The 10,078-nt window shown below is 45.2% G+C and overlaps 1 long non-coding RNA gene across 2 annotated transcripts; it reads right to left on the reverse strand.

Moving 5' to 3' along the window:
• Positions 1 to 2,101: 2,101 nt before the first annotated feature.
• On the reverse strand, positions 2,102 to 7,001 carry LOC138683382 (uncharacterized). 2 transcript variants are annotated; one of them, XR_011322947.1, is made up of 4 exons: positions 6,601 to 7,001; positions 3,131 to 3,183; positions 2,801 to 3,027; positions 2,102 to 2,338 (listed from the first exon to the last, which is right to left on the reverse strand). It is a non-coding gene; the product is annotated as an uncharacterized lncRNA (long non-coding RNA). The 2 variants fall into 2 exon arrangements; XR_011322946.1 differs by lacking the exon at positions 2,102 to 2,338 and having other exon boundaries at positions 2,513 to 3,027; positions 6,601 to 6,908.
• Between the last annotated feature and the right edge of the window lie 3,077 nt (positions 7,002 to 10,078).

The raw sequence follows: 10,078 nt of genomic DNA on the forward strand, positions 1-10,078 counted from the left end.
GTAAAGCATGCAGGAATGTGGAGACTACCACTGTCATGGAAACTGTAGTCTTTGAGATAAGGTACTGGTTTCTGGTGTTGATCACGCGAAGGTCGTGTGATAGACGAAACCTGAAGTGCGTGAACAGTGCGTGAATAGTACGTATGTGCATGCATCGGACTATGCCCTATAAAAAACCATGGAGACAAGCCGTGGTGTGCACCCATCACCGAAGAATTGAAGACTGAGGACCAACGGGACGCCGCTGGATCCATGGTGGTGACTATCCTTGCAACTCTATCCCGACTGCTTGCTTGATTTCTGCCTTTTCTTCCATTCTATCCTATCACTACTATTTTCTACTTTTGATACTTTTGATAATAGAAGCTGTTTTGGGTATATGGCATTTGACCTCATTTGTGTCTTAATCTCGCTCTTGGGATCATATCAAAACCTTCCCTGACATTGGATCGGGACAGTTACTCATGAATGACAGTCTGGTCCTCAGACACGCAAATGGTGTTGAGACACATAACTAGAGGTGATATTTCCTCCTCAATCTATCAGTAGCTTCTCATTCCTGCCTCAGGGCTTACAACCACTAATTGAGCCTATAAAAACAAAAATATTAGTTAATTCACAGCACAGACTTATATCAGCACAACTTAGCTTAGGAATTACAGAGGTCTCACAAAAGAAAAAGCATCTGGGAAGAAATACTATATGCACTGATTAAGTCTATGAAACTATTATAGACTGTATCACTACCACCTAGGATTATTCTTTATGCACGTATTGTAGCAATTGCATTAGTCAAGCCATGCTTCCTAATTATTGTATTGGGTTTATATGGCAAGGTTTTGGTGTCAGAGGGAGCAGCTGCCAGGATGGCCTCTCTAAGTAGAGGCTAGGGGCCTGCCACCATGTCAGACAGACAGTTCCAGGTAGTGCCAAAACTGACTGGCAAAGCTGAGCCCATGAGCAATGCTGGTGGCACCTCTGTGAAAGCATATTTAAGAAAGCATAAAAAAAAAAAAGCTGCACGGCAATTGCAAGAGAGAAGGGTGAGGGGAAAAAAAAAAGTGAGACAAACAATCCTGCAGACACCAAGGTCAGGGAAGAAGGAGGGGGAGGAGGTGCTCCAGGTGCTGGAGCAGAGATTCCCCTGCAGCCCGTGGTGAAGACCATGGTGAGGCAGGCTGTCCCCCTGCAGTCCATGGAGGTCCACGGTGGAGCAGATATCCACCTGCAGCCCGTGGAGGACTCCATGCCACAGCAGGTGGATATGCCCTGTGTAGGGTTTAGGGATTATTCCGTGCGGGGCCCGGACGATAGAACACCAATATGATGATTAAAGTCGTCCCTTTATTGAGCTTAGCTGATCATTCTTATACAATTCTCTAAGTTGTTTAGAAGCTTTGATTGGCTGCTGCATGCAAGCATTTGGTGTCCACGCGCACAAGCATAAGCGGTGATTGGTTACATCGATACTGTCCACGCATATAAACATAAGATAAAGTTAGTTATACTCACTCTGTACACGCGCATAAACACAGGACATAATTGGCTATGTTAGTTAGAGCATGCAAGACTTGTCTTAGTCCAATTGGTTGAGATAAGCCCCTGAATTGAGGTTGTTTGTGCCAAGTTCCCTTTATTGTGGAATATGCACCTGTGTTTTTCTAACTGGGATCTTTCTTTTTCTATCTTCATGTTTAGTCTGTTCAAAGCCTTCTAAAGGCGTCTGGAGCACTCTTGTGACCATGAACTACTTTCAGGCCCGATAACTAAGTTCCATATAATTGAACCCTACATCTCCCCCTTTTTTATTTTTTTTTGTTCCAATGAACACAGCCTTACTTGATCTATCAATTAATTTTTAAACACATTGCAACATACAAGGATGGACCATCTTGTACATTCTTGTGCCGTCTTGCTCCGCAAACTCAGCCCAGCAATCAGTAGGTGTCAGCTTTATGTGGGCGTCCCCATGGAGGCAACGATGGCCTTGCCGTACACCAGCCCAATGCTCTTTGGAAAATCCCGGTATTTATACATTTGCAGAGGAACGGGTTTCAGCACACGTGACCAGCGGGTGCCAAAATCCACCTCAGTTGCAACCTATGACGCATGCGCTCGCTGGCCAGGCACGCTGCACGAGTCATAGCCATCCTGTCTATTGGTTCATGGGCTTTGTGATGTGGTTGCAATGCACAGAGAATCTTGACCTGTTATATTGGCCAAGGTGACCTACACGTTAGTTTTTGGCTGAGGTGGTATTCATATTGCCGCACCATCTATGATGCTCCAGATGATGATGGTCGTACAAATCGAACGGAAGTCCATTGTGGGCCTGCACCTGTGAAAACACAAGCATAATCTCGCCCCCAGGTTATTAATGGAAATGGACCTTCCCATCGCCCTGTTTCTAGATTCTTAACTAAAACCATGACCTTACCTCTAATTTTGGCTTTAGCTAACTTTTCTTGTGAAGAGAGATTCCGCCCCCCCCCCTTTTTTTTTTTTTTTTTTTTGGATAATTAAATGACTATATATCAGGGTATCTTAAGACTACTTCCACACTTGGCTCTTATGAGTAATGTTTCGCTGGATGCTGATCAACATTAAATCATATATATTTGCTATAATAACTCTAAGCTGCTTATTCTCTATACGATTAGTTATAGGTTAGTAGGTTAGTTGGTTAGTTAAATTTCTATTACAATGGTTACACACAAAAAAAAAATTTTTTTTTTTTTTTTTTTTTTTAATCCCTTCCACCCACTCACACTAAGATACATATCCAGGGCCAGCATTGTACTCTGTGTTTTTCACACGCATTCTTAATTTCCGCATTGACTGCCGGTCTCCGTCGTGATTTGTCTAGGCAGTCTATCTAGGGCTTCAGGACCTGCTGAAGTCTCCACTGCCTCTTGTTCTCGATCTTCTGAGTTGTTTGTGACATCTGGTCGCTCAATCCATGGCTTGACCCATTTTGCCAGTATCCAATGGGGCTGTTCGTTACCTGTGGAAACACAAGCATACCCTCTTCCCCACGTAAATAATTTGCAAGGTCCCTGCCATTGCTGTAAAACTGGAATGACTTCGGATTTCCAGGATCCACCCTGAAGATATACAAATCCCGCTTTACCCGTTCTGCTGCTAGCATCAGTAAAAACGGTAATTGCCTCCAGCGGCTTTTCGCTGCAAATAGAGCGTGGTTCCATTGTTAACATTGTTTTAAATAATGGGTGAGGGGGGTAGTGATTATCCACTTCCCCCTTAAAGCCCATCAGAGCTACTGTAATGCAGTCATTTTTCATCATGGCATTATTCACAATATCAAGTGACATAGGTAAAATAATTTTGTCCATTTGCTTCCCTGAAATTTGTGTCACCCTTGCCCCTGCTTTTTGAATGCACATTCCCAGAGCTTCAATTCTAGTAACTACCGTTTTTGACATGCTAGCAGGCAAGAATATCCATTCTAGTATTACCAATGGGTTTTGTTTCTGTTGCTCATCCCACTGACCCAAAATTCCCGCAACTTCCTTATCTGAGTTATATACATATAAATTTATAGGCAAATCAGGGACGTATCTGCCAGACATGGATGATGTGATTTTTTTCTCAATTGCTGCCAAGGCTTGCTGCCCTGGTGCATTTAGTTGTAGTACAGAAGTTAAGCTATCGCTGCCCCGCAATAAATCCAGCAGCGGCTGTAAGTCTGTATTTGTAATACCACAATAAGGCCGAATCCACTGTAGGTCTCCAACAAGTTTTTGTACATCATGTATATTTCATATGTCTTTGTGTAGCGACAGCTTTTGTGGACAAACAGAGGCTTCCGCAACTTGCAAACCCGGATATAGCGTTAACAGCATTCCATCTTTTTTAAACCTTGATCGACAGTCGCTGGCTTTGTGTCCGAACTTGTCGCACTTGTTACAGACCCCAGGAAAGTTTGACCAGCTGCCGTTAGTCTGTGCCAGCACAGATCGAGGCTGCGTTGCTATGTGTTGGGGGCACGCACGTCTCAAATGCCCCGGTTGACCACACCGATAACACGCTAAGGGGTCTTTGTGCGGGCTGCGGTCTCCTTTTCCCTGTTGCACTATCGGTTGTAATGCTACCGCGAGCGCTGCAGCGTGAGCTTCAGCATGTATTTTAGCTTTCTCTTGTTCCTGTATCAGAGGTAAGCGATTACAAGCCTCTATGATATCCACTAATGTAGCTGTACATGGAAGCGACGCAATGATTTGTCTGCATTTTGCATTCGCGTTTTGAATAGCTAAGTCCTTTCCGACCGCAGCTTTCGCTTCAGGGGTTAAGGTGGGCGACGCATCGACAGCAGTTTTTAAACGGTCAAGGAATTTCATGTACGGCTCCTCTTCCCCTTGTATGATTTGAGAATATGGCGGGACCGTTTTACCCACTTGCGGCACCTCTGAAATAGCTTCCAGAGCTAGTTGTTGTGCCAATTGTAAAATCTCTGGTCTTAATGCAGCCTGAACGGGACCAGTAGCAAACTGTCCCGTGCCAAGTAACATATCAACACTGACAGATGCAAGTGGATTTTGTGCCCCAGCATCTAAATTTCTCACCTGGGTTTCTTCTGCTTTCTGTCTCCACCAATCATGAAACAGCAACCTCTGAGTTGGTTCAAAGAACATTTCCACCAAAATCTTTATATCCGCTGGCACTAAGGTTTGTGCCTTAAAAAATTGTTGTATCATTTGTTGCACATACTTATTGTCTATTCCATTTTGCATAATGGCTTTTTGCAGTTCTCGAACTGTTTTCCAGTCCAGGGGCGCCCATTGTCGCTTTCCTCCTGGTTCAGTGAACATGGGAAATGATCCGATAGTAGATGGCAGTATTATTCCTTCTATAGTGGCTTGCTCAATAATTCCGCGCCAACGTTGTCCCCGCGAAAAAGACGGATCGCTGGGTGGTGGTGGGGGGGGTCCTGCCCGGGCTGGTTCCGTGTTTTGTAAGGGCGGGTCTGTTAGCCATCGCATTCCTTTGTATCTATCCTCGTATCTCCATTTAGACCCTTTTCCCTCATCGGGCATTAATTCCCCCTTTTGTACACACAGGTTAATCAGTTCTTGCATTTTATCCTTGAGGGATTTTTCTTCCCCATTGCCCACCACTTTAGCAAAAGAATCCATACTTTCTACGATAGCATTTGCTGCTTTTTCATATGCCTTTTTCGTCAACGGCTGCCCACATTTACCCCCGTCTCTTTTTCGCATTTCCTCCAGCAATTCTAACATTTTCTCTTTTTGCTTTATTATTAGAGTAGCCAAATCCTCATTTGCATTATTTGAATCAGGGTATATGCTAGGTATAATTTGTTCATGTTGAACGGTGGTATCTGGGGGCTGTTTTCTCGTAGGCGGATGTCGGAGTGGGAAGACGGTCCCAGAGTAACGATGGAGTCTCAATATGAGTATGGTCGTTCTCCTTTATTACAGGGTTTTACAGGGTTTATATAGAAAAAAGGTGATAGCACGCGCTAGCTATAACGTTATTATTGGCTAAGATTCTATGTCCACGCGCCTTATACAATACTCTAATTGGTACAATACCCCGGTTCACGCGACACTATCTTATTCTCTATTGGCTGCGCAAACTTCTTCACGAGGCGTCCAGCAGTTACTGATCTCATTCTTCAGCATCCAGGTGTTGTTTGTCAGGCTCTTCTTATCTTCCTTTTTCCCAGCGTACAAGGACACAGTGTCCTTGTCTGCTCCAGTATTTTGTAAACTTATGCTTCGTTCCCACATAACGGCTGGATTGCTCACATGCCTTCGCCCAGCCAAGAAATCCTCAACAGGCGGATTTTTACTCGCTTCCTGATTCTGTAGGGTTTCCTTTAAGCGTACGGTTAGGGAGGCTTGGGAACTGTCAGATGGCTGATTAATATCGGCAGTCCCAGGGAGTGGAGCAGAAGTCAAGGGCACAGGAGCAGGCGGACAAGCTCCAAAAAGTCTCTCTCGCTGCATTATGGTTTTCTCCCCGCTTTTCCCTTTCGCTTGCGGTTGGAGAGAGAGAGCAGCAAAAGCAGACACAGATGCTTTACGATCTGCTTTCATTTCTTGCAGAGTTGTCTTAATCAATTTCCATAAAGTTGCAAGACCTTTAACTTCTTTAGACTCGTCACTAATTTCATCCCATAGGGAGGTTCCGATAGCTTTCCAGGTACTAAGCTCAAAAGCTGTACCCACACTAATTAAAAGGTTTCTGTCCTTGCTCCATTGTAGAAGCCACTTTAAACAAGCTTTATCATATTTTTTGCCTCTCTCAGAGAGTATATGTTGAGGGAGCTTAACTACCGCTTCTTCTTCTTTGGAAAGCGTAGACCTCATCTCCTCCCCTGACCGCTCACCTCCTTTACAAGCGAGTCCTTTTTAATATCTGTCTATGTTTTTTCAACCAGCCTCATAAATATCTTTACGGCTGCTTTTTCCTTCACAGATGCTGCGAAACCCTTGCCGCCCTTTTTATCAACGTAAGCTTACGATTTTACCTGCTTCTCCCGAGCAGTGTCCTGCCTCTCTCGAGCAGTGTCCGGCGCTGTCTTTCAAGCCACCGTGGTCCGCGGCAATTCCCCACCTTTTCAGTAGCGTTGCCTCTTGTTCCTCTTCGGATCACGTCGGAGGTCGCCAAATGTAGGGTTTAGGGATTATTCCGTGCGGGGCCCGGACGATAGAACACCAATATGATGATTAAAGTCGTCCCTTTATTGAGCTTAGCTGATCATTCTTATACAATTCTCTAAGTTGTTTAGAAGCTTTGATTGGCTGCTGCATGCAAGCATTTGGTGTCCACGCGCACAAGCATAAGCGGTGATTGGTTACATCGATACTGTCCACGCATATAAACATAAGATAAAGTTAGTTATACTCACTCTGTACACGTGCATAAACACAGGACATAATTGGCTATGTTAGTTAGAGCATGCAAGACTTGTCTTAGTCCAATTGGTTGAGATAAGCCCCTGAATTGAGGTTGTTTGTGCCAAGTTCCCTTTATTGTGGAATGTGCACCTGTGTTTTTCTAACTGGGATCTTTCTTTTTCTATCTTCATGTTTAGTCTGTTCAAAGCCTTCTAAAGGCGTCTGGAGCACTCTTGTGACCATGAACTACTTTCAGGCCCGATAACTAAGTTCCATATAATTGAACCCTACACCCTGAAGGAAGCTGCAGTCTATGGAGAGCCCATGCAGGAGCAGGTTTTCTGGCAGGAACTGCAGCCCATGGGGGACCCATGCTGGAGAAGTCTATTCATGAAGGACTGACTGTACCCTTTGGAAAGGGCCCACATTGGAGCAGTTTGTGAAGGACTATATCCCTTGGGAGGGACCCCACACTGGAGCCAGGGAAAAGCATGAGGAGGAAGGAGTGGCAGAGAAGTGTTGTGATCTGACCACAACTCCCCTTTCCCTTTACCCCCTCTGCGGGTGTCATGGTTTAACCCCAGACAGCAACTAAGCCCACACAGCCGCTAGCTCGCTCACTCCCCCAGAGTGGGATGGGGGAGAGAATCAGAAGAGTAAAAGTGAGAAAATTTGTGGGTTGAGATAAAGACAGTTTAATAGGTAAAGCAAAAGCTGTGCATGCAAGCAAAGCAAAACAAGGAATTAATTCACTACTTCCCATTGGCAGGCAGGTATTCAACCTTCTCCAGGAAAGCAGGGCTCCATCACACATAATGGTTACTTGGTAAGGCAAATGCCATAACTCTGAACATCCCCCCCTTCCTTCTTCTTCCCCCCAGCTTTATATACTAGGCATGACATCATATGGTCTAGGAATATCCCTTTGGGCAGTTGGGGTCAGCTGTCCCAGCTGTGTCTCCTCCCAATTTCTTGTGCACCACCAGCCTACTCACTGGTGGGGTGGTGTGAGAAGCAGAACAGGCCTTGACTCTGTGTAAGCACTGTTCAGCAATAACTAAAACATCCCTCTATTATCAACACTGTTTCCAGCACAAATCCAAAACATAGCCCCATACTAGCTACTATGAAGAAAATTCACTCTATCCCAGTCAAAACCAGCACATTCTCCACCCCTTATTCTATACCATTTATGTCATGCTCAAGTACCACACTATCCAATACAACCTCATTAAACATCACCACCCTTCCCATCCTTTGATATATATACGATCTCATTCACCTAGTCTATGGACCACCCCTGTAAAATGTCCATAAAATGTCCTTTGAGTTCATTTAGTCCGTGACTTTGGGCTCCATCTGTTATGGTGGTCACTCAGGACAGGAGAGGTGGTGTGTTGTGTGGAGATATTGGGCACCAAAGCCAGCTCAGGTCGGGTCACTGCTGCACTTGCACTGCTTCTTGTAAGGCTTGTCCTCCAATGGTTCAGGTGGTTCCTGCTATAGTAATTCCTATAACATGCAACTCAAATCCCAGGTTACAACAATTTAAAGGTATATCCATTACAATCTCCACCCTGGTACCTTTGGACCAGGCCATAGGGTTTAACATTACAATGAATTCCTCCCCTTCCTCTGGCTTGGACTTATCCACAGACTGCAGTTCCTTAGGGGTGTACATGCTCCAAGTGGAGCCTTATCTATGAGCCACAGTCTCTTCAGGGGTATACCTGCTGTGGCATAGACTTATACACAGCCACAGTCACTTTGAGGTGCACCTGTTCCAGCACGGCCTTCTCCATGGACCACAATGCCTTCAGAGATATACCTGTTCCAGCATGGCCTTCTCCATGGGCCACAATACCTTCAGAGATATACCTGTTCCAGCACGGCCTTCTCCATGGGCCACAATGCCTTCAGAGATATACCTGCTCCAGCGTGGCCTTACCCACAGCCACAGTCCCCTCAGAAGTAAACCTGCTCCAACATGGCCTTACTGATGGCTGCAGTGTCTCCAGGGGTGTACCTGCTCTGTCATGGGCTCATCCACAGCCACACGCTTTGAGGTGCTCCAGCATGACCTAATGCACAGCCACTGATGCTTCAAGGTGTACCTACTGCAGCATGGACATATCCACAGCCACAGATGCTTCGAGGTGTACCTTCTCCAGCGTGGACTTATCCTTGGGCCACAAACCCTTCTCAATCCCTCCCTACTCAACAGGCGTTTGATAGAGATGGCCCATAGACTGTAATTTGGAATATGCATTCTCCAAAAACCCACAACACCTAAGAAAGCCTGTGTTTCCTTTTTATTACTCGGTGAAGACATAGCTGCTATTTTCTTGATCACATCCACTGGGATCTGATGACATCCATCTTGCCATTTTATTCCTAAAAACTGGATATCCTGTGCAGGTCCCTTGACCTTTCTTTCTTTTATGGCAAAACTGGCTTTCAGAAGGGTTTGGATTATTTTCTTCCCTTTCTTGAACACTTCTTCTGCCATGTTGCCCCACAGACGCTTCAAGATGTACCTGCTCTAGTGTGGACTTATCCATGGCCACAGACATTTCAGGGCATCCTCTTCCTGCATGGACTCATCCACAGGTCACAGTCCCTTTGACTTAAGTTCACACTGGAGTTCCAACCTGTCCAGTACAGCAGCACAGAAACAGCAGCGATGCCCTGGCCATCTGCCAGCCCAGGCGCATTGCCATTGCTGTTATCAAAACATTTCCAGGCACGGTAGAGTAAGATGATAAGCAGTACAGCAAGCAGTGAAAGCAAAAAGCAGCCACTAACGAGCACTAGACTCTAATATACAGTGAGGCAAGCAAGCCCATGGCAAGCACAGGAGCCTGCCAATTAATAGCTAAACAGTAATAACAGCTATAAATTCAATCTAGCACATTTCAATCAAATCTGTTGTTATCTTGAACCCTTCGTGCCCCATGTTGGGCTCCAAAAAGGACTCTTGAGGTTTAACCCTGTGTCCTGGTTTCGGCTGGACTAGAGTTAATTGTCTTCCTAGTAGTTGGTATAGTGCTATATTTTGAGTTCGATGTGAGAAGAATGTTGATAAAACATTGATGTTTTCAGTTCTTGCTAAGTAATGTTTAGTCTAAAGTCAAGGATTTTTCATCTTCTCCTGCCCAGCCAGCAAGAAAGCTGGAGGGGCACAAGAAGTTGGG

The sequence above is a fragment of the Haliaeetus albicilla genome, chromosome W, assembly GCF_947461875.1.
Source record: "Haliaeetus albicilla chromosome W, bHalAlb1.1, whole genome shotgun sequence".
In the NCBI taxonomy this organism is placed as follows: Eukaryota; Metazoa; Chordata; class Aves; order Accipitriformes; family Accipitridae; genus Haliaeetus; species Haliaeetus albicilla.